Below are 25,364 nucleotides of genomic sequence, written 5' to 3'. Positions count from 1 at the left end.
GCACTTCTGTAGTCAAAAGTAGTTGAGGAAATTAAATTTGTCACAAAACCCTACCCAGCCACAGAAGTATTTGTTTGGGTAATGGACAGTAGTTCCTTTCAAAGTGCTTGGATGCTCTATGAGCCATCTAGCCAGGAAACAGCAGCAACAGCAAAATACCTATTATATATCACATATATGTGTGTGTCACTGTATATAATTTGTGATTAACAAACTACATATTAGCAGGAATAATAAGTATAATATGAAAAGTTCTTAGTCTCAAATATGCCAGCAGCACTGAAAAACTTTGAATGAAATATTTTAGGGACATAAATTAATTTAAGGACAGTTCTTAAACATGGAAAGCAGCTACAACGGTTTTGATATTCTGTGCTGTATAGAAATAATCAAATTCTTCTTCTGAGGGACATGAAAAGCCCTGCAGGTCATTGGTGCCAGATGAGATGGTGAGGAGCACATTCAGTGCAGGCAGCACAGAGTGCAAGCTGCAGATTGAGCTCTGGGTGGCAGAAGCCCCAGGCAAGACGCCATGAACTGGACCCTTTGCACAAAAAAAGAGCACAGGGACCTGTGGCAAGCCAGACCAGACTGAGAGAGACACAGCAGAAGCTGAGGACTCAGCAGGAAGAGCCCAGACTTTCATGTGCATAGACTGTGAAGGCATAAAACCCAGGGGTTACTTTATTTTGTATCCCTTCCTGGAGGCACTCAGCTTGAGCTGTTCCTGTGTCACTGCATCATGAATAAATTGCTTTAAGGATGCAAGAGAAACCCAGCCAACAACAAAATCTGATCTGTGTGACTGCGGTGGGTGTGTGTAGGGAGCCAAGCAGGGTGTCCATGGGCTCATCAGAGCCACTCACTGAGGTGGGGCTTTAGTCCCAGCAGTGCAGCCTCTGGTGGTGGGAATGTGACTGCCTGAGTGCCCTCGGAACAGTCAGACAGAAAGTTTGCTTACACATGGGACATTATAAGGTAGTGTAAGGATGTACCACACAGCCTTGAAAAATACCAAGGGTCACATGAGCTAACCCAAGGAATCTGTCCTGCTCTTACACTCTGTATCACTTGGTGCACCTTTTATCTCAGTGTGGCTTGAAAGGAAAAACACATCACCAAGAGGCAGGAAGAAGAATTTGGAAGGAGAAAAGAATGAAAGTTTTGTCTTTCTCCATTTATTTATTATTCCAAGGGTTTTATGAGACCTGATTGAATTCCTACCTGGGTGTGTATCTTGGTTAATATGTCAACAGGCATTTGGAATAGCAACTCTCTCCATTCAACCTGCTCAATCTGACTGAAAGAATTCAGGGTGCTTTGAATAAAAGCAAGACTGCCTATAACCAAATGATTACAAAGACAGAAGGAGTGGAGTGCTTTGAGTCCAGTTTCTGTCATTGGTGCTGACATTATTGTATGATGAATCTTAAAATGAGATGTTTTTTCTCCTCTCCTTGCTTTTCCTTCTAGAATACCTTCAGAAATACCTTCTACCTTCAGAAATATTTCCTTTTTGCAGCTGCAACTGAATTATGGCTGATTCATTCCAATTAGTTTTATCATAAGTACATCATTTGGGTAAATTAGTTCTTCATTTTCCAGCAGTGTCCTCTGGGACACACATATAGGAGAGAACCACCCTCTCCAGTTCCATTAGAGACATCATTTTACATTCCTAACTAAGCCAAATTCTTTTGACTTCTTGAAGTTAAAGATGTTTTCCCTAATGTCCTTTCCCACCACTGAGATCCTAGCGCAGACTGATACTATTAGCTCCAAGATGTGACTTTAGCCTGCATCTTGCTGTACACATTTCTACCCTTGTTATCCTCAAGATCACACCATGTCAGTATACAAGAGTCTGATACTGCCATGCACCACAGATGATTCCTATATGTGTCAGTCAATTTAATTTTCACACTCCTGTCTTTTATGCCAAGGTCTTTATTAGAAATAGTAAACAAACTTTGTCCAGAGAGTCCTTGAGAAAATTGTCTAGTAACCTTTTTCAGCTTGATCATTTGCCTCACAGCATGACTCATTGTCATCTCTCATTTAGAGAGCTCCTTACCACATCTCAGTTCCTGTAATAATCTCCATCTTCACTGTTTTAGCTAATAATTTCCCATGTGACACTGCATCAGTTGTTTTGCTCAAGGTCAGATAGATTTGATCTACTGCTTTTGTGTACAGAATCATAGCTTCCTTTTTTTTTTCTAGAAAGGTGAATGAAGATTCTTATCAATCTTTGATTAGACAGGCATCACGATAGCCTGACACAATGTACCTCTGACCAAGCCTTCTTACATTTTATCCCCCTTTCCATTTATCTGCAGAGTTTTAATTAGTGCTTCTTTCAAATTTTCCTACATAATCCCTGCATGCAAGTGAGGTCAGTAAAGTTCAAAAGCCATAACGAGATATTTTAAGTCCCCCAGAAGATAATGTGATAATTAAGACAAAGTGATAATATGTGCTTAGACAAAGTGATAATATGTGCTTGATGCAGCTATGGATGACAGGGGGAGGCAGAAGAACCAAGTAATTTAACCTCTAACATCTAACCAAAGTTATGCATATTCTCTCTGTCTTTCCTCTACAAAATCAGGGAATGACATTATCCAGTGGAAAGTGGAAAAGCAAGAACAAATATAATTAAATTCATAAGCTTTACCTGCACTAGCTCAAACCAGCAGTCCCTCTCACTGCAGGACTGTCTCCATCAGGGTACCATAGTAGGTACCTAGGGAAGAGGACAAAAACAAGAAAAGCCCACTGTTCTTCTTTCCCACTAGTTACTCCCAGCTCCACAGTTTTGTGGTTAATGTGTCATTGAGAAAAAGGCATTATCTATCTGTCAAATATATAGTTCTTACTCTACTGCATTGCTTTCCACAAATCAATGTAAGCTTCCAGCATTCACAATATCTATGAAAACCTTGTTGATTTTATTACCAGCTGCTTCTTCTCAATGCCTGTAGTTTTTTCACCAGGAGAAACACTGAACCATCACACCTCATCACCTTCTCCATCCCACGATACAATTCTTCTGTTTTGACCCTTATCTCTGTTTTCTGGAGCTGAACAGCCATACCCATGGAGGCATTACCTGGGCATAAGGCATAGAACACCTTCAAGCACCTTTGCTCCTCTCCTCTGAGCTTTGTCTTGCCTTTTCTCTGCCTCCTCAATGTCCATGCAACTTTTGTCCAAAGCAGTTGGGCCATCCCTAGAAGGGGAAGAAAGTTTAAGATCTTTCAGGATGAAGCCAGATCCATACAGAGATTATTGTGGGAGATACTGAAAAACACATGAAAGACAGTGCATTCATTGGCCACAGCCAGCATGTCCCACTTTGCTCTGCACTGGGGTGGGCTCACCTCAAGTCCGGTGTGCAGTTTTGGGCACCAAAACATAAGAAAGATATAAAAGCTATTAGAGAGTGTCCAAAGCAGAGCTGTAAGATGGTGAACGACCTTTAGAAGAAGCTGTATGAGAACAGCTGAGGTCACTTGTTCTGTTAAGCCTGGAGGAGACTGAGGGGAGACCTCACTGCAGTTACAGCTTCCTCATGAATGGAACAGGAGGGGCAGGCACTGATCTCTGCTCTGTGGTGACCAGTGGCAGGACCCAAGGGAATGGCCTGGAGTTGTGTCAGGGGAGGTTTAGGTAGGATATTAAGAAAAGATTCTTCACCCAGAGGGTGTTTGGGCACTGGAACAGCTCCCTAGGGAAATGGTCACAGCACCAGCCTGACAGAACTCAAGAAGGGTTTGGAGAACACTCTCGGGCACACAATGCAACTTTGGGATGTTCTGCACAGGGTCAGGAATTAGACTTGATGAATCCTGGGGATCCCTTCCAACTCAGCTTATTCTGTGATTCTGTGAATTTCCATATTCCTGTTTGCACCCCTTCAGAAACATCTAAACCTTTAAAACTTTGTGAACCCCATTTTTAGTTGTCTGCTTCTGGTTCAGCAGGTAACAAACAGAAAACAGCAAATTAGCACTTGATGCTGCCATGTTTAAATCATGTTTGAGAGGCACCACCCTCACACCTGCCTGAGGCCATTCATAATATCTTTTTGATTTACCTTTAATTTCTGCACAGGATGTTTGTTCACTGAAGAGATCCAATTACCCAGTTACAGACAAATTGCCCCTCACATCCTGCATAAAAAAAGGTCAAACAGATATTAAGTGCCCAGACAGTGGCTCTGCACCAGAGTGGAGCTGCCCATTGCCTGGGGCCTCAGCTCTACCTAGGCACATGCACCTTGCCAGGATGCAAACAAGTTCCAACACAGCCCTGATCAGGCAGCCAACGGTGCAGTCTTATTTTATTTGGAGGAAAGGAAAAGCTAATAGACCACTGTAAAAATGGCATGAGGAAAAGGGGGCATGCTTGTGTTAATACTTTTTATTAAAGAAAAGTATAGCATTACTGACTCTTTAACTTTTCATTCAATGTCACTTATGCTTATTAATTTATTAGAACCTTAATTTTTACCAAGTTACTACACAAGCAATTGTTTTCCATTTCAGCTGAAAAAAGACTTGTGATCTTTTTTTGTGAACCACAAAGAAAGTGAACATAAATTTCTTATACCATGTTCACCCAAAGCACAGATGTGATTGAGATTTTCAGTTTCTCCTGACGCTGCATGTCTGCTGACATTGCACATGCGATCCAATATAAAAATTGATTTAAGAAAGCATTCTGTATAGCCAGTACCTGTACGTCTTGCAAAGCTTCAGAACTGATAGTCTATCTTAGCACACAATGCAGTAAACTTCTAGTTTTTCAAAATTGTGTTATTTTTTAAAAAGAGTTTTTGCCAGTGATACTGATTTTTTCAGCCTCGTGGTTTTATACCACAACCAATATAACAAAGGAACATTGCCCTCTGGTGTCACAAGCTTTGTTCTTGGCAGAGCACCTGCACTTTCTTACCCCTTTTCTTCCTTCTCTTTATTCACTGCACTGAGAACCAGGCTGTGGTTCAAAGGCATAAATCAGCACAAGGTATGGAAAGGATTGTTTCCTTTCCAATGGGGAAATTTTTGCAGTCATGTAACAATTACCATGGGTGTGAAAACCATCTTTCTAAAGTAGTGAAAGCCAGAATTAGCTCCTTTCAGGTTGGGTGATGCTGTTAAATCTTAGCTGATCATTTTTTGTGATCAGTTTAGCAACCTATTTATTCATCCTCTTGAATAGTTTTTTTTTTTTATTTTAAAGTGAATATTAGAATCAAAGCTATCAGAAGACTGAAGCAAAATTTGGTAGATTGTGCTACCAACTGCTTTACTATCACCAGAGTTTTTTCTGATCATAACTGAGTTCTCCAGCCTTCACTTGGAGACATCTGAGGTCTGCCTAATTGCTCACAGGTTTGTCCCCAAGCACACTCCAGTATATTAGGACAGAGGAGTGGCAGAAAACAGCCAAATCAAATGCAAAGAAGCAAAATTATTACTTGGTGTTGGATGGAAGTACCAAAAGAGAGAAAAGAAGCATCATTGTTTAAGTAGCTGGGGAAGGGACAGGAGAGGGTGCAGTGGGAGTAGCACAAAGTTTATGTTTGTCTTCCTAGTCTTGCAGGTTCTGCTGTCAGATGGTTTGCACAAAGCAGAATAGCAAGGTCAAATGTCAGATTTTTTTACTTCAACTCTTAAAGCAAAAGATCATTTTGCCACTCAAATATTCCAGGTGTTTACTAAATGCCATTTTCAAACAGATAGTTGCCACAATGAATAGAACTTCTTGAAAGCTAATTGGTCCTTCCAAAATGCATAGACAGTCATTTTTCTGAGGAGCCAGTGATGATTCCAACAGATGATCCACTAATTCCATCAGCTACTTGCAGCTACTCTAAAAACCACAAGGGACAGAAGTTTAAGATACAGCCTTAAAACATGAGGTAGAGGCTGACTGCAGGGGTGGCCAGATGGTGCTGCTTGTAATTGCCTGCCTGTCAGACAACTCCCTGGACGTTGTCTAATCACTTACCTTTTGCTCAGTGGGATCCTACTTCTAACTTCAGCTTGATAATGGTTGATGGTCTAGGCTCAACTTCCTCACAGACCATAGAAACATATCCAGGGATTTTTTTTTCTCCTCTTACCCTAGATATTGGAGGGACATGCTCCTCTTAGTACATTATCTAGAGATAAATAGATAATAAGATGAGAGCAGGCACACTCAGCTGTATGTGTGGCTTTTTATCTGTCCTCTGGACTTTTTCCCAGATGCACCAGACCAGTTTTTGACCCAGGCTCTCCACTAGCTTCCAACCACTGAATTAAGTCCTTACTGATAAACTGAACACAGAGATTTTCTTCCTGGCCATTTACAGGACTGTTCACTTTGAATTATTAACCAAAAAACCCCTCATTTTTCTGCTCTTACAAGAAAATATAAATTGCCCTCTTGAAGAATTGAGGGCTGACATTATTTTTGTGCATCTCCTCATTTGCAGATGGCTTTTACAGAAGCCTTTGTTATCAGAAGGATTGAAAGAGGGGAAGTAGGAGGCTGAGGTCAGATATGATGTTTAATTTAGGAATTAGAGAAAAAAGAAACACTGCAAAACTGAAATTTGAGAGGAACTTCAAGATAAGTTTCACAAAAAAAATTACAGGGAAAAAAACTCCAAAAAAACATTTTATCTTTTCAAAAGAAAATTGCAGGTAGATAAACAAGCTCTGAAAAATCTCTTGAGGTACTGAAGGGGGAAGTAGGGAGATAACTGTATAAGAAAAATTTGTGCTGTAACCAAAATGCAGTCTGCAAGCACTGCTCTATGAAGCTATTAAAACAAAAAACAAACCATAGTAATAAACATGTGGTAAATATGCATTTTGTTGTGCTTTTAATGTCTTTGACAATGTCTGTCTATATCTCCCTTATTTAGTGCCAGCATAGTCATTTGGTGGACTTATACCAGACCAAATTAAAGCATTGATCAGGCTGAATTTTATTTTTGCTTGCTATGTTACTTCTTGGCTTGCTCCTTCTATATTACTTCTTGGCTTCTTGACAGTTTGGAGGATTTGGCAGCAAGGAAGCTAAAACTTGTGTCAGGCTACAGTGCTTCAATCTGGGTGTGAAATTCAATGACCGTTTGAAATTCAGATTTTGCAGAGTCATGACATAAACAAATGTAGCACAGAAAGACATTCTCCATAGGAAGCTGTTTAGCAGACAGAGAGCAGACTGAAAAAGGTGGAGTGACCTCGCCAAAACTGATTGCTAGATTACCACACCAGGGGCCAGGCATTAATTTTACCCTTAAGATTTATTTGCAATAAATCATGTCATACATGCTCTCTGTTGCTGGTAGATTCCATTTCTCTGTTTTTTGCAAAATAAATATTTTTTTTAAAATAGTAATTTACACATTACCTGCCAGGTGTGGCAGCCAATGAGCCAACAACAGGTGTTGATTTGTCCTATATGTCAGAGAGCAAATATTTTCCTATGCATCAGTTTGTCTTGTCACCTACTTCATTAGTTAAAGTTATTTTTAAGGATTTAAGATAAATCCATGGAGATTTTTACTTGTCACTCCCACAAAACCTGTCAAACTGCCTTTTTGATTTTTGTGCCATGAGTTCAGACCTATTGCTGCACCTCTGTTGGTGGAGTAGTGGTCTTCAGCAAGTTATTTAAATTTTTGCCATATTGCTTTCAAAGGATGCTGTTAGAAAACATGATTGAGACCACACTGACTGGAAGGGTTTCTCCTTAGCTCCTCCATAGCTGTCTCCAGAGGCTGCTTAGTCAGTCTTTGCAAATTCCTGAATTTGCAAGTTACTGTTGGCTGAAGAAGGCATTGGAGCCACTGTAAACTGAGGCAAATTGCAGACAAGCTGACTTTCTCTTCCCACTCTTTACTTATTTACCAGATTAAAAATTTGCATACAAGCTTGCCTGGGAATAGGCACACTTGGGAAGAAGGTCTGCAGGAAAGAGCAGTATGCTTCAGGGGCAGTAGCTGATCCAGACCTCTGGCCCTGGAGGTGAAATGGAGGATCAGTTCCCCAGACATCTGTCTCAGCTGTCATCCATCTGCTTTTGGGCTTCATGCACAGCTGTGGCAAAGATCTCAGAGGCACACTCTTTCTCTTACACATTGCTGTAGCACCTGGCACAGCAGAGTGTGATCACTTTAAAGGCCTTAAGTAGCACTGCTGCAAATATGATTGGTAGAGAAAGTCAGATAATTAATTACTTTCCAGTATACATTTCCCTAGTATAGCATTCAATACAAGTATTGACTGGATTAATTTAATTTCAGAGTTGCAGAAGCAGCTTTATGGCATTTTTTTTTATTTTAGAGTTGATTTTGTGTTTACCAAGACTTTCTTTGTGCTAGACTAGGACTGTCTCTGGGATGCTTGGAATTGAACTTTAACCTTTTATTTGCATTCAGACCCAGTACAGCCACTCTAACCCAATCCAGCCATGCTATCTGGGTGCTGCATGGTTGTGGCTGTTTGCCCCGGGTGTCACAGCTAGTGCTGTCACGGCTCCTTTTGGAGCTGCTTGTGCACACAGTTGTACTGAGCAGATAAACTCTGCCACTCCCCATGTAAATCCCATTTCCCAAGACCTCTCCTGCCTTTCTGTCAGCTGCAGAAAGAAGAAAATATGACTCCCAAGCCCACTTTAAATTCTCACTGGTCTATTGAAAGCAATAGATGCAAATCTTATCATAAACTGATATAACTCCATTATTTTCAGTGGAACTATGCCCATGTACACAAGATTCAGATCCAATTGCTTTCCAAAAACATTGAGACCACTACCTTTTAGCTGTGTCTGTTTAATGGTTTCTGTTGTAAGTTACTGTTACCAACACAGACTATTCTTCAGCCTAAAGCTCCTCACTGAACTGGGGCAGCCTCTTACACCCTTAACCAGAAGAGTGATTCCAAGTGTAAGTCTATAAACAGAAATGCTGGGACTGACAGCAGTCTGCCTTTTGGGAAAATCTGCTTTTTGTCTCCTGTCTTTAGAACAATCACTCATTTTTAATGAGTTTGGATTAAAAAAAAAATGTTGCAGTATTATTTAAGGCTATTATTTTACTGGGAAAAAGACCCAACATGTAATGAAACATTAGATATATTCATCTTAATATTCAGTGCTTATTCCAACAGTATTTTGGTCTCCTGGTAACATTACTAATGACTTGTCATCATGAAAGAGAGAAAGAGTGAAGCTATTTCACTGGATTCTGAAACAGCATGAAATCAAGTGCATGTTACACTGATTTTGCAAAAACACACTGCTGGTAGCAATTCTCCCTCTGTTCAGCAAACCATGAAATAACACTGTATCAAATTTCTGGCACTTGCAAACAGGGAAGCATTCCAAAGACAGTGGCCTTTTGGCAAAGTCTAGCAGAAAGGTGGAAGTGCTGAAACACGGAACTTCCTTTCTTCCCCCTCTCCCCGTGCTCAGATGTTCACAAAGAATCACTGTAACAATCCTCCAGAGCATAGCTCAATGGAAACATGGAAATTAATTGTTGCAGTCACTTCATAACTCGACTGTCAGTGTTAATAGATGTTTAGCACTGCATAAGAGCACCGGTGATGTATGATTTTATCACTGCAGATAAGTGCTTTTAAAGAAAAGGCTCACCACAAGCAGCTGAGCCCGGTGCTGGGCACTGGCAATACAGCTCGGGATGCTCCTGCCCTGCGGCTGGGAAGAGAGGGAGGGATCAGAGATGCACAGCTCCCTGCTGCTGGGCCATATGAGCCACTTAATCATGGGAAACCTGTCTCACATGAACAGAGCAGGGCAATGACAGGGAGCCCTAAGGTCTGTATACCATAGCGTAAAAGTGATACAACATTTAGAAGGAACTAAGATTTGTAATTTCTTCTAAGTTTCCAGAGGACTATTATGAATATAAATAAAGTATCATCACCACTCTGTGGAATCAGCAAGTGCAAAGACAGCCCTGCACCTGCAGAGCTGTTTAGAGGCAGTGCTTCTGAGGAACAGGTCAGCTGGGCTGGACCTCACTACTCCACTTTCAAAACTCCAGCATCAAGCATTGTCGCACAGAAACAGGTTTTTTTTTTTATTTATGCATCATAGTGAAGCAAGCAACATCCTTTCAAAACATTGGTAGCTTCATCCTCAGACTTCTCAACTGTGCCTGCTTTGGAAATAGACTAAGCTAAAAAAATCAAAAAAGTCTATGTGAATCCAGTCCTGAACAGAGTATCTGTCTGGACGAGGTTGAGGATATGGGCATAGCTGATCAGAGGTCAGAGGTCCTGAAAATAAATTTCCAGTGAAAGCTGGGAAAGGATTCCTCAGAGTCCTTTCTTCATATGGAAGTATAATCCTGGGGAATAAAGATGGATGTGCTCAGAAAATTCCATTTAATTCTCTCCTAATTAAGCAAGATAGTTCAAACCCTGACAAGACAAAAGACTAGGCTGTTATTTTTATTATTCTTTTTATTTCTATGGGAGAAGGTGCATAGTGAAAATGATCTTGTAAGATAAGACATTGCATTTTCTGCTTATCCTTTTTATTTTCCAAAACTTGAATAAAGCTTCAGAAGCAGAGGCCAGGTTTAGTTAACAAATTGTTAACTAAATTAATTGTTATAAAATCACAGCCATCAGTTTGTCCATACCAGATGAAATATTTTACTGACCTTTGTTAAAGTGACCTTGCTTTAATGGGTGTTAAATTTTCATCCACACATGAAAAGTCTTTGATCTGGGCTTTCCAGGGCTGAAGCTCTGCTCACCCAAGCTAGTTTCTTTTCTCTCTTTCTACAGATTTTGTTCTGCAGATCTCACTTTCTCTGTCTCCTTCTGTGCTTATAACACTCAGAACATCAGTTGAAAAGGAATTTTGAGTGTGTGTAATTCACTACAGAAAATTTTTAGGCTGCAAAGGAGACAGGTGAGACACTAACACCGACAGTATCAACAAAATAAATCCTTCAGCAACAATAAATTGTATCTGTGCTTGTTTATTAAGTTTGGATTTTTTTTCCACCTGCCAAACTGGTGGTAACTCATCAAGACAATGCCACACTGGTTTGGGAGTATACTTACTAGCTCACAAATTTGTAAAGCCACACAAATCTTGAAGCTTGTATAAGAATGTAACCAAGACATTGTCTGTTTTCTTCCCTATGTCGGTGTGGAAGCCCAGAAGATAAGGAGTTAATGTCTCAAACACTGAGAGCTGAACAGCTTGGAGCCAACCAAGGATTGTTGATAATAACAGAGAAGGAATGTTGCTAGTAACACATGGTAGGAAAGAATGAGATGTGGCTGGAAAAGGGGGCCATGCAGAAGTAGGACAGCACTTTTCCAGGACAAACTTCCTTGTTCTAATTCCTGGAGATAAGCACCATACAGTACAGCCCAAGTGCAGGAATGAGGCTGAGAATTTGGCATGGATTGCAGAGGGAGATCAAGACCACCCAAGACCCCTGAAGCCCTTCTGACCCATTTCCAGAAAGGTCTGAAAGAACAGACTATGCATAGTAACTAATTTGCATAGAAAGGTAAACACATCTTCTGATGGGGGAAAACCTGTCTATAAAGTGGTACCCCAACCAAGCCTGGGCAGAGCCCCCAAGATCCTGAACATCCCATCAACTGAATCAGTGCTGGAACCAGAATTGGGAGCTTATTTTCTTCTTTCCTTCTTTCTTTTTTTTTAATTTATCTTTCCTTATTTTCCCTTTTTTTTCCTCTCTTTCTTTCCCCTTTTTTTCCCCTTTAATTAATATCTTTTCCTCTGTCCTGTGCTTATATAGTAGGTCAGCAACTAATATACCACATTCAATGACAAGTAATTTACTAAAAACACTTTGTGAGTTTTTGTGAATCCCCTGACTTTTGTCATTCCTTTTGACCATGAACATTTATGAACCTTGGATGTTCTTTTTCCACACAACAAGAACAAACAACCTTTGCTCTTGAATTGCCTCATTTCTAATGCTCTCAGATCAGTGCCCATGCACCTATGCATTCCTCAGTTATGGTCTGTGCTGTTCATCTCAGTTACCACCCCAGCAGGTAAAGAAGGCTTTTAAAGGGGCAGCTCAATTCTTTCCAAGTAGCCACAATCAGAAAGGCTACCAGGAAGTTGCAGTGATGTAGATGGGATCTTGGGCTGATACATTTGCAGCAAGTAAAAATTCCAGAAATATTCACATGAGAGGAGGAAGAAGACATGATTGTTACTGCAATCTACTATGTACTACCTAGACTATTTTCTTCACCCTGAACCAGGCTTATTTCTGCACAGAAACATCCTCTTGAACAAAGAATACCCTTTCTCTTGGGCTATATGGAGTGTCCGGGGCTATATGGAAGCCTGGATATTAAATACGTTTTTGGTGAACATGTTAAGACTGAAGCACAAATTCACTACTTTGTTGTTGAGCCTTGCATCTTCTTGAAAGTGAATTGAGAAAGATGTCAGAGTTTATTTCTCTGTGGAGAAGAGAGATGGCACAATGCCTGTAGCCTTGGATGAATAACAGCAATGTAAAATCCTTTAGTACCTCATGTCTTCAGAGGCTTCATTTGAAGATTTTCATGCTTTGGCCAAATGCAGCCAGGATTCTGCTATAGGTAAACTTTCACCTGACTCAGCTCTACCTCCTGGTGTAAAACATATTCTGACTGCCAGCAGTTCAACTGTTGGACAACAGAGGAAGAAAGACAAAAAATGCTATTGTATGGGTGTGTGACAGCATAATCTTCCAAAAATCTTGCTTTTCTACTGCAGTCTTGGGCATTGAAATTTGTCTCTAGTGTCAAATGTGCTGTATCATTCAAAAGAGAAAAATGTTACATTAGAAATCACTGGTTAAAGAGTGGTAAAAATTAAACACAGCCATATGCTGCCATGTAAACAGTCAGCAGAGACTGCTGACTTTTGACATGTCAAAGCCAATGAGCTAGATTGTGTTTTGCAGAGAAGGAAAGGTGTAGGACAATGAGGATTACTAACAGATAAGCAATTGGGACAAATTTGCTCCTTCCCCAGCATCAACAAAAAAGGAGTAATTTATTCTATGCTTACCACAAAACACGAGTACTGTGGGGAGCAGAACTCGTGTTAAAGTATTACCTCAGAAACCGGCTCCCCACAGTGCTTTGCTCCTTTGATATAAGGAGTCCCTACAGCATATGCCCTCCACCAGCAAATAGAAGTAAAATTCTGTGGATCACCAGCTGCAGAAGTGGAGCAAAGAAGTTAAGGCAAAGCAGCAGTGAATTAGGGGTGATTGACTCATCAATCGCCTTTCTGGCTGCTATTAGTTTATACAACGTGATATCGTGTCAATCATATGTCAAGGATCCCTGCAATGGACGGAGAGTTTCCTCTTCAGCATCTCTTTAAGTGCAAAAAAAAAAAATATTATAGCACTGAAAGTTTGGGAAGATGTACTTACTAGAATCTGTTTTAAAATTTAGATTTGCTTTTCAATTCCCTCCTCTTTTATTCTTTGGATATATTTTTACATCCTTACATCTAAATGCACTTTTTCTGATTCACTGGATCCATTTATATTTATCACAATCTCTTGTAAAGAGCTCAGTTTTAAAGATGATATATTGGTTAGAGGGTTTTTTTTTTTGCTTATCAGTCTGGGGGGAAAGTTGAGGGTTTTTTATGCTATTAGTGACCCCTTAGACATTTTTATGTTTTTGCTGTCCTTGAAAAGAAATTCTCCTTCTGAGTATTTTTAAATACAGTGTATTCCATTTTCACTACATAAAAATTGGTGGTTATTAGCATTCCAGAGAGAACATGTCTACCAAGCTGACTGCAACAAAGATAAATTATCTGGTTTATGCTGCATGAATTCTGTCTTTATATAAATACACACATCTATGGGACTATCTAACTTCATAATCCTAGCATCAGATAGCTACATAATCAACTTACTTATATTAAAAATTCATTTAAAAAAATTCCTTTATTTCTTTAACTGTGTCCTGTCTGAATAAAAATAAACTATAATTACTAAAAATTTCTGTATATAAATTTTCCTAGGTGGTAATTTTCAGTGAACTACACAGCAACATTTCCATTTAATTTCAAATGTGAACAGTTTTGATGAATACTGTTGGTTTTGTAAATACAAACCACACACTAATAACAAGGGCCTAATAGGCAAAAAAACAAGGACAAGGAAGCTTCAGGCAAGGTTATGAAATTACATTACCAGTGAATTTATGGTAAACACTTACTAACTCACTTCAATATTTGTATTTCAGCGAAGCTGTCACGTTTAACAAAAATTCTATCGCTGCTTTGTGTGACTCCATGAGGCTGAAGATGAGGAAGGTGCTGTCAGCACTGCTCTCCATTGCTCCCCGGGCTGCCAGCGGCTCTCCCCTGGGGGCTGCTGCCTGAGGGGCTCAGGCAGGAGGGCTGTGCTGGGAATGCTGCCCAGACCAGCAGTGCTCTCTGCATGGCAAACACAAAGAAGAAGGTACTTACAGCACAGAAGGATCACTTTTCCAGATGGGACAACAAGGAGACTTGGACTCTGCACCTGCATGAAGTGTTGTAATATGCTGTCTTAAAGATGTCACATTAAAGCTGGGGCGTGGTAATTCATCAATTAAACTTGTACATTGTTTTTTGTTTTGTTTTTTGTTTTTTTGTTTTTTGGTTTTTTTTTAATTCACCAGTTCTGGAGTGTTGTCACTGTGTGTAAGACAGAGCTACCTGTTACACAGTTACAAAGATGTACACATAGCATGAAAATATCTCCACATGCTGGGTAGTCACAGCTTTGTTCATATTCCTATTGTTTCTGTACCTTTGGTCTTGAGCTACCTGAGGTTTTGACATGGCTGGGCCTGGGTATACTTAGTGCATTTCTGAAAACAAGAAATCAGAAGTCATTACAAGCACAACTCCTGTCTGTACTCTGGAGGAGATTGGGAAGAAAGGAAATAGCTTAGGCTGTCATTTTATGTTTCCACAAGAATAAAGCATAATTTCAAAACTAGACAAGGATTTCTTATAATTTAAAAATACATTTCTGGACACAATGCCAATAAAAATAATGAGAATGAACAACACAGCTTCCTAAATAAACAGAAGATAATATGAAGTTTCTGACATTTCTGGCAGAATTTTCCAATGTTGTAAGCCATGATAGAATTGAGCTGCACTTTGTGAGACAGATCTTTTGTGGTTCTCAGAGTGAAGTTCCAACATGCCAGCACTAAAACAGAGACACAAATTTGTGTCAGGAAGGACAGGCAGAGACAGCTATCTGCAAACATCCAAAGAAACACCACTTCTACAGATCCACTCCCTGTAAAAAGTGTTATGTTTATATTCATGAAAATGTTTTGTGTCCTGAGACCTATTTGGTCCCTTCTTGATTGCACTATTACATTTATTTAAATATTGTTTAAATTCACATCTAGTCATCCAAATATAACAAAGCCTACAAAGGAATTTAAGATGATATAGAGCATGCTAAAGTGATCTTCAATTTTTAATCCCTGTCTTTCCATACTAAACAAAAAGAATGAACATGTCTTCAGCAAGTGAAACATTGCTGTGGCATTATAAATTTCCAGATGGTGCTAGGAATAACTAAACAAGTTCATATCTCTGATGTAACTCCCATTAAATTAATGGCACTATACCAGGAATTAATTTGCCCTAGAACAGTACAAGTCAAACACAGAGAACTGTAATAACATCAGTTTTCTGCACTCCATTAAATATAAAAACCACAGAAATTTCTTAATTTACACAAATTCTTTTTGTAAGTCACTTCATCAGCATATAATAAATTTCATTTATGCATTTTATATAATTTAACAGAAGCATACAATTATATAAAATATTTTCACTGGAACATAGCATATTATCTTACTTGTCAAGGTGGTAAGCTTGATCTGAATGCAGCTCTGTACTATTTCCACTTATAATATGGAAAACTAGCCACTAAGGGTCTGTGGCAGTCTTTTAGTGACTGATCGTTACAGAAGAGTAGCATTAGAAGTAGAAAAATAATTTAGAGCTTAGTTAAAATATCTATATCATGGAGCTGTAGAATGGTTTGGGTTGGAAGGGACTTAAAGATCATCCAGCTCCATAGGCAGGGATACTTTTGACTAAACCATATTGCTCAAAACCCCAGCCAACCTGGCATTTAACACTTCCAGGGGTGCAGCATCCACAGCTTCTCTGAGCAATCTGTTCCAGTGCCTCACCACCCTCACATTAAAGAATTCCTTCTTATATCTGATCCAAACCTACTCTGCCAGTTTAGAGCCATTTCCCCTTGTCCTGTCTCTACATGCCCTTGTAAAAATTTCCTCTCCAGCTCTCTTGTAACCCCCTTTTAGATAGCAAAAGGCTGCCATTAGGTCACCTTCTCTTCCCTGAATTTCTTATCAATGACAAAGCCTGCAAAATAAGCTGTAAAATAAGAGGTAATGAAAGTGAAACATAAACTGGAAGTTATGACCACAAAACAAATTAGGCCCAGGTTGCAAGAAAAAACAGCAACAGGGTGGAAATCACACCCTAGAAATGCTAGCAAACACAATACCTTTGGTAATAGTAATTAGGAAAGGACAAGTCACTGTTCTAGGTAATGCTTCTAAAACTGTTTTTCCTGACAATTCAGTGCAGAGTATCTTTCTTATTGCTCTAAACAGCTAACAATACTGAAGAAAGCTTAAGCGTATGTTTGGTATGACAGCATGTTTTATATTCCCACCCCTAGAAAATCCCACTAAACAGAATTTACAGGAGATTTAGAAAGCAAGAAGTAAGCAGATGAGGTTGAAAAACCACCTCTGCAGTCCCCAAAAAAACCCAGCAGATGTGCAGGATGATCATCATGAATTATGTTTGCAGCAAAGTTCAGTTCTTGTCTAACCCTGTTTTCACACACATCATTGAAAATTTCATACCTTTGTTTAAACATTTTTGAAACTCATGGCTGGAGATTTTTTAAGGAGCTATTTAGGAAGGGCAAGAGAGACTTCCCTTGTAAGATTCATGATTTTGAGTCTGCTTGCTGGCTGATGCTACCCCACAAGCACGATGAAGGGTACCACATTTCTGTGCTAAAGATAATACAGGTGGAGCTCATCGGATGCACCAGCTACCTGAAAGTTGGGTATACAGTCTAAGCCCACTGTCAGCAGGATGACCATGCAGACTCAATAAGGAGAAATTGAGGCTTCCATTACAGTTACTTGAAAGAAAGATGTGTTTTCAGAAGGAATTCATTTCAACCTGTCTAAGGTACATGAGTTATTCTCCAAAGTTTCTCCTCTATCTCAACTTTTCTCAGCTGTACAGGGAGTCTAAATGGCTTTCTTACACCAGACACCTATTACAGAGTCTAAATTGGGCAAGAGGAATTGCACCTTTACCTAGTATGATGGTACTAGTTGGTGGAGAGTTTTCAGTAAAGGAAAATATTTGCACATAATTGTTCTCTTCTTACACCAAATGTTGTTTTTAATAGGATAATACTTGGGCAATACACTCTCAAAGCATCTCCAGTTTTCAGACCTAGCATATTTTGGTTTTTTAAGCCCTCTTTCATTTGAGATTTCACAATACAGATGTTATTGCTTGTCTTCACAGGTTACCTAGAGGAAAGATTCACAGTGTGCCTGGCTCAATTCACATGTGTTAACGAATTCCCTATTCTCAAGACTTTGAAGGAAAATTACAGTAACAAGCAACACATGAAGCTAAACACCAGGCAGCAAAAAGGCAAGAAATATAAAATAACTGGGAAATTCTATCTGTTATAATAACACCTTAGCCATTATTTGATCTGGAGAAGCATCATGCACTGGTTTTTGAGTCAGTCCAGCAGATGCCCCTAGATGTAGACACTGACAGAAAACACCAGGGAACCCAAAGGAAAGCTGCTGTTGTAGCTGATTTATCCACAGGGCAAATTTGGGGTTTTATTCATTCTGAGAATAACTCAGTGCAGTTAAGAGAGCAAAAGAACAAGACCTGTTCCTCATTCTTCTGAATAATAACATTTCCTACAGGACAGAAAAAAATCCCACACACAGATTATGATCAAGTTTTCCATTTTCATTCAGTTTGTTGTGTTTTGGGGTTCTTTATAATGTTCAGGTTGACGTAAGTCTTGAAGATATATTAAAATACTGTGAGATGGATTGGGATGGATGGATGGATGGATGGATGGATGGATGGATGGATGGATGGATGGATGGATGGATGGACATAGATGCACACAATCTGTAAAGAAAGAAATCTGGGACATACTGTCAATATCTATTTTAAAATAGGTTGCAGGGATTTTTGTGCAGTTCTGAGTTCTTAACTCAATCTTGACGTCTAAATCTTTCAGTACCAAGATTTAGAAAGCTGGCAGTCAAACATTGTCTGTTTTAATAAATGTTTTTCAGTCACAGCTGAAGGCATTTTTTACTATACTTAAATATACAGCTCTCAGGATTGCAAGTGAGGGACTTATTAAAATTAATGGACTTGATATTTGTACACTGGAAAAAATAATTGCTTACTTCATGAAGTGCTACAAATGATGAGTGACCTGAATATTATGTTAGTGAACATTCATAACACAGTGGATAATTTTGCAATTACAGATTCTTATGACATTATTAAAGCTAGGTCACTTGTTGCACTAATCTCTTCTCTTATGTCTCCTGGCATAATTACAATAGTTACTAAGTACAGTATTTTTAAAGAAATGCACTGGCTGACATTAAATATTTCAACCTTACTTGTAATGAGATCATAATTTACAAACTGCCCTTAATACTATAGGAAGATTTGATCAACAATGAATCACAGAATTGAAGACATAAATTACAACTTCAATTTCTTTTCAAGCATTCTTTATACCTTATGAAGGTTAACAAAATACTTGTTTGAAGAAAAACCCAATCTGTTTTTCAAGGTAGATGCAATTATACACATGCAAAAATAGATATAAGGGAAGAGCAATGTATCATCTCATTTTTCCTGTATGTGAGGCAAATTGCACCTACATCAGCACATTTCTTTGCAAGCAGGAATATTGTTGTGGGTAAAAGAGTCAGTGAACATAATGTGTTATGTTTGGAAGTTCAAATATAAGGTATAGAAAAAGGCCCCTGCAAGGTGTTTTTAAGAAAAAAATGAATGCACAAGAAGAAAGGTTTAATCAGATAACAAAATTAGATAAATCAACAGAAAAATAGAGACCAAATATACCCTTTGCAGTACCATTAAGTGGATGCAGCATTTCTTTACAGATATATGAATTGCAGTGTGTGAAGTAGAAATTCTAGGCAGAAGGATACACCAATGAATTAAAAAATCTACAAAGAAATAAGAGAGGAAAACACCGCCATTAAAGTTAATAAAAACTCATGCAGGCTAATGATTCACTCCAGATGTATTGAATGGAACTGGGAGACTGCGCTGTATCACCACAAAATGACTGTTAATGTTAATAAGAACATAATTTGAAGCAATCTGTGTTTCTCAAATTTTATGAACTCTAGGCTAGCAAGATTTCTTTAGAGGGAAAGATCAATGAGTTTGTCTACTGAGGTTATATCAGGAAATAAAGAAAATTGCATAGATTCATTCAAGTGGGAAGAAGAAGGGTAAATTATTGTAAGGGTTGCAAGCCTTGTATATTAAGTACTCATAGATATAAATTAAAGGTTTCCAAGAACTTTATCAAGGATTTTCAAAGATTTTCAACATCATAAAGTTACACTTGAGGTGTTGCAGGATAGACTATGAAAACACATATTAATGTAGCCTTTGGCAACCCTTGCTGGACCAACAGAAAACTCAAAATTGTTATTTGAGTATTTCTCACGCATATTCTGGTCAAAGATTCCTAAAGCAGCCTTCACTTGTCAAACAAATATGCGGACCTACTTCCTACAGATGCAGATTTCTACTGTAATGAGCAGAGTTGAGCTCTCTGTGGCATTATGTCCCCCTTCTCCTAGTACATGCTGACCGATTTCCATGGTGTCTTCATTTTAAATGCATACGAAGAGATGTAGAGATATATGCTGCTTTGTGAAGGGAAAGTCATTGAAGTCGCATAGGGAAAAAGTGTTATTGTGGACTATAAAACAAACCCTGACAATCTGTCCAAAGCAAGGAAGTAATGATTTCATTCAAAGCCAGAAAATTACAATAACATAAAACTGCTGTTACCCCAAAAAGGTCAGCTCCTCTGAGGTAAGTAAACAAGAATGTTTATTAAGAAATGCTTTTCCCTGATGAGACCAGATACAGAAATTAAACCAACATTTTGTGCAGCATTTAAGGAGAAAATGTAGAACAAAAGTGAACACAGTCTTTGTCCTTTCTTTCCTTAAAAGCAAAAACAAACCAAAATATTTCAAAAAATTCTAAATTCAGTCTCACAGAAAACCACAGACACTGTTGTAAAAATCTCTGAAATTTGCCATCAGCCTTTTAAAAGCCACTAACATGATGTACCATACCAAAATGCATTAGATGTAACTATTTTCCACTATTTTCTCCTATGTTTACAGAGTGGAGAGGCATTTGAATTGATTCTCCTCTTAAAACCTCAGGAGATAGAAAAGCTTTTAAGGAGGCTTTTTGCACACTTTCTAATATTTGTTTTCATGTCTCCCTGTGCACCAGCTACTGTATATCTGCATTATCTTTTTAGCAGGTTTTTTACCTGACAGCCAACTCAAGACTACTTAGATAATAAGGTGAAGAAAAATGGTTACAAGGATCTAACTTCACTTGCTCACATATCTCTCTTCATATCTGTCCAATGTCACATGCATTTGATATTGAGACAAATACAAATTTTGTGTGCATCCTAAGACCTTTCCTAATCTTTCTATATGGCTGGCAAGCCCTTCAAAGAAAGAAGGCCTAACAAACCGTAGAGTTATTTGTTTTAATCCTTGGCATCTCATTCCAGGAAACTTTAACACAGGCAGATTTACTGCAGCCTACAATGATCAATGATTCTTCAATTTAGGGACTGCTGGTTTGTTTTTTGGGTTTTTTTTTTTCTCTTGTACTTTTATTACAGATAGCTTTGGCAGCTATATTTAAGTGCTACTATTATTTGTCTTAGCGCACAGAACATAAGAGATCAAGATAATTTCCACCGGTTTGTGTTTACTCACTGCCTATATCCAGGCATCTAGCCAAAGTCACATGTACTGTCAGAATTGAAGACTCACACCAAATTGCTTCTGAACTATAAATTCATCAAGAAAATTGATGCTGTTTTCATAGCATTGAGCTTCCAATGGTGTAGATTTTTTTTCCCTGCTTAGAGCAGCATTTTCCAAGGAAGTCATTTTCCTAAATTATTAGGGGAATATTTGGGAATACTTTTAAACATCTTCAATGAATTTGTTATAGCCTGCCAAGGTGACAGTGTAATAATACACATCCATATTGATTATTACTCTACAGTGCTGATCGTGTTTTCATTGTCTTCAGAGTAAAGAGATATTTTCAGTTTTAGTCAGGTAAAGAGACAAAGGATGTTCAGAGTAGTCCAAATTTATAGCTTATTTCTGGCATGAAAACATACATTCATTTATTACAAGGCCAGAAGAGATTCCAGTGAACTTGCAGTCTGACTCCCGCACAGCAGGACTTGCTGAATTAGTTACTGTTTGAGGCAGAACACATGATGTAAAAAATACTGAACCTATATTCACACACTTCTGCAAAATACATCTGTTTTAGACTGGATGGGACCAGGTGTCAAGACAAAAGAAAAAAAAAAAAGCTTATTTAGGTTCAATTATTGCAACAGAGTTTTGGGTTCATTTTAGAAGTATGGAGGTTTTTCACATGTTTATGGTCTTTAGACAACATTCCTGCATTTCAGAGCCAGAACTCAATGAAAAAAGAAAACAAACAAACAAGTGTTTTCATCTAAAAAGTGCATTGTCCTGGTATTGTTAGGGTCTTTATCACCTCCTGAAACCCTGAAGAACTTCTGGTGTCAGCTGACTGCTAAGTAACTAAGTACAAAAAAATTCAAGACTACCATGAGAAAAAAAAATTCCGATATTTAAATGCCCTTGGTATTATGAGAGGATCAAAGTGTGACAGAAGACTTGATCTGCATATCATATGACAAGGCCTCCCTCCAGTAAATGTCCATAACTAATACTCTCAGCCTACAGGTTTCACAGTGGGGTAGGAAGAGCCCCTCCTGCGTGATGACATTCCATGCTGGAGGTACAGTGAGAGGCTGGAGTCACGCAGACTAAGGCACACTTCAATTCTTGCTGGCAACCAGGAATCAAAGCTTTGTCACCTCTCTTATCCCATTTCTCACCACATAGCTGCTCTTTTCTAGGTGGCTTAGATTCAAGCAGTTTGGATGTTATCTGGGTTTGATTCCAACCATGGGCCAAGGCACATTTCCAGAAGGCAGAACACAGAAGTACCTGTGAATCACTGATACTGGGGGCAGGAATTAGCTGTGTCAATAAGGCAATATTTAGACACTCACTTAAGCAGTGACATTTGATGGACCTAAAAAGTCGGACTTCTAAATTTTAATTTTGAGTGATGATTTTTGGTAAATTAATATAAAATTAAGAGTTTGTAATACTAGTGTAGTTAAAGAAAAGTCTTAACATTAATGATGTCTGGTGAATTCCTCCAAGGGATTGGTAAGAATTACTGACCTTGGAGGAACCCCAGTTTGGCTCACCACACAGTAACAAGTTTCAACATTTTGTGCTAATATATTTTTTAGAAATGTAATCCACACTTGCTTCTGCTAACAGTGTTCAGACTAATGCATTGAAGCAGGTTTTAAAATGCCATGAATGTAATACTGAGTTCCTGAAGACATTAGTGTGTTCCGACAGCACATACTGTCAGCAGGATTTTGCAATTGATATTTTAATAGAGACACGTCATCTTGAAAGAAAATTCCACCCTTTTCTGAACTCAACTCAGGTAAGCATGCAAAGATAAGCTAAGTCAGAAGAGGAATATTCTTCTTCTAGGAACATGGTTTCACATGATCAATTTATTACTTTTTGTTCCTAATTAGGGATTCAACTGCCAGTGTTTTTAGAGTTGGCTCAGTCCTTCAATTCACTCATTTTGCAAGAATGCTTTGGCATAGAAATACAGCTTAGCTCTGAGTAAAGCAAGGATATTGGCTTCTAATAGTCTTCAATATAAAGGCATAGAAAATGTTTGAGGAAGTGGAAGTTCTAGCTCTAGGGTGCTCAGGACCTTGGTAGGCATAAAACCAGACAACTGCAGGAAAGAGAAGCAAAAGAATGGAATCCTTTGTCCCTTAAGTGCTGACAGCTCCTCTCTCTCCCATCCTGAAGTACATTTTCTCACTGTGCAAGCCCACCATCCTAAAATATTTAAGTCCATGTTTAAAAAAAAGATAATTTTCCACACTGATATGTGTTTCTGTGTCACTTAGCAAGTAGTAAGACACAAAAGCCAAATGATCTTTCAGATAAGCAATCAGCAATTTAAGTTTCTGGCAAAATTTTTTTATTCAGTTGGCAGTTTAGGCTAGACATCCTCTCCCAGCTGGCATGAAGGCACAGCTTTCAGAACTTTCTGATACATAAGCAAAATTTCTGGCAGACTAGAGCAAACTTTTTACTATTTCTTTATATATCCGATAACTAATTCAACAAAAATTGTTATCAAATTAAAAGCTCTGAGAGCCACTTACCATATCAGCCTTTGGGCACTGTATAATGGTTTTCCATTATGGGCTGAAATTAAGCCTTTATAAAAAAGCAGTAATTTCACAGTTAGTCACCCAGAAATTTGGCCATGTTAAAACAGCATTTTAGAAAATTACAGGTAATATTATTCCTGAATGCAAATTAATGTAACTTCTTTTTTCCCTTATGGGATAGGAAAGCTCAAAGAATTTTGCAGGAGTAAATAGTCACTAAAAGCCATCATAATTAGTCTGAATCTCAGAACTGTGAAATGAGATAAAAGTACAAGTAATTCAAAACAAGAATGTATGTACAGATAAATAAGAAATAAATGGCTGTTGTGACATTCCAGTATGACCCCATGGTTTCCTGAGGAATGACAGGAAGAAATACATGGTTTTATACAGCACTCAAAATCTATCCAAACAGCACTCAAGCCTCAAGTGTCTTCTGAAAGTCATGCCCCAAAATTAATCCACATTAAGTAATGCAGCACTCACATACTCCTTTTTATTTTATCCATTTATCCATGATGGCTTAACTTTAATATACTCACTTATTTTAAAAGAATTTTATTTGATCCACTTTTGTTCCTGAAGTGAGCCAATATGAGCCAATGACTTGGAAAGAGCTGCACAGTTAAGCAGAGAAGGTTCTTGTTCTATGTCCTCTTCTCCGAACAATGATACTCATAGCAACAACACTCTTCCTACAGAAAAACTCTAGCCATCCAGCCAATAAAGATAAATCAACATCAACAACAATAAAACCAAATTGCTCACCTTTTTAGAATAAACATCCAGTGCCCATGACCTCAAAAGCTTCATTCCTGAAAGGAAAATATTAAACATGACCCTGAGCCTTCAGGTCTGCCATCAGTTGGGTATAAAATGTGAGCAGGTACTGCAATAGTGAACACTGGCACAGAATCATAAGATGCTCCCTTTGATGATTAATTCACAATATCAACCTTCTCTCAGCCATCTATTAGCAAAACATTTTGCATTGACTGACTTTCAAGTGCATATTTACAACACAGTGAAGTCAATCTGAAGACAAACCTGAAATTCTTCCCAAACTGGGGCCATAGTTTTGCTCTATTCATCAAACAAGCAACAAAAATATTACAAAAGGAATCAAATGTAATTTTTAATTTTTATACTGAAGTATAAAAGCATTTAGTGAAATTATCTGTCTTTCTAAAATACTAATAGAAGAGTTAATTAAGCAATTAAGCAGCATACTGAAAACGGAATAAAAGTTTTGGTTAAACTGGAATAGTGTTATCCTTTGTGATTACAAATATGATCACAGCTTAATATGTAATAGTAATTTGATTTTATTTATGAGATGCTATATTTTGAAAACAATATTTTTGAAATACTGCTAATTTTAACCATCTTCAGATATTTTTTCATTTAGATTTAGAAGTTTCTAAAGACTTAGAGCTTATACAGTATATTACCTGACAAGGAAATACATTTGTTTTCAACTTTTATTTCTGACAATCTTACACCATTCCACGTTTTCAAAGTATTTTGTATTTTTTAAGCCCAAGATTCATTTCTTGCCAGTAGACTGCATTTCAACTGGCATCTTTAACCAATT

General features: G+C 38.3%; 1 long non-coding RNA gene across 1 annotated transcript in view; it reads right to left on the bottom strand.

Moving 5' to 3' along the window:
- LOC135297322 (uncharacterized) overlaps positions 1-25,364 on the bottom strand; it is a 476,053-nt gene that overhangs the window by 84,451 nt on the left and 366,238 nt on the right. The window contains exons 16-18 of the long non-coding RNA XR_010359348.1: positions 24,539-24,585; positions 23,762-23,816; positions 14,279-14,490 (exon numbers count right to left, since the gene is read on the bottom strand). This is a non-coding gene — a long non-coding RNA (uncharacterized LOC135297322). The remainder of the gene's footprint in view (positions 1-14,278; positions 14,491-23,761; positions 23,817-24,538; positions 24,586-25,364) is intronic.

Source organism: Passer domesticus, chromosome 3 (genome assembly GCF_036417665.1).
Source record: "Passer domesticus isolate bPasDom1 chromosome 3, bPasDom1.hap1, whole genome shotgun sequence".
NCBI lineage: Eukaryota > Metazoa > Chordata > Aves > Passeriformes > Passeridae > Passer > Passer domesticus.
The sequence above is the reverse complement of the archived record's forward strand: the minus strand, read 5'-3'. Positions and strand labels throughout refer to the sequence as shown.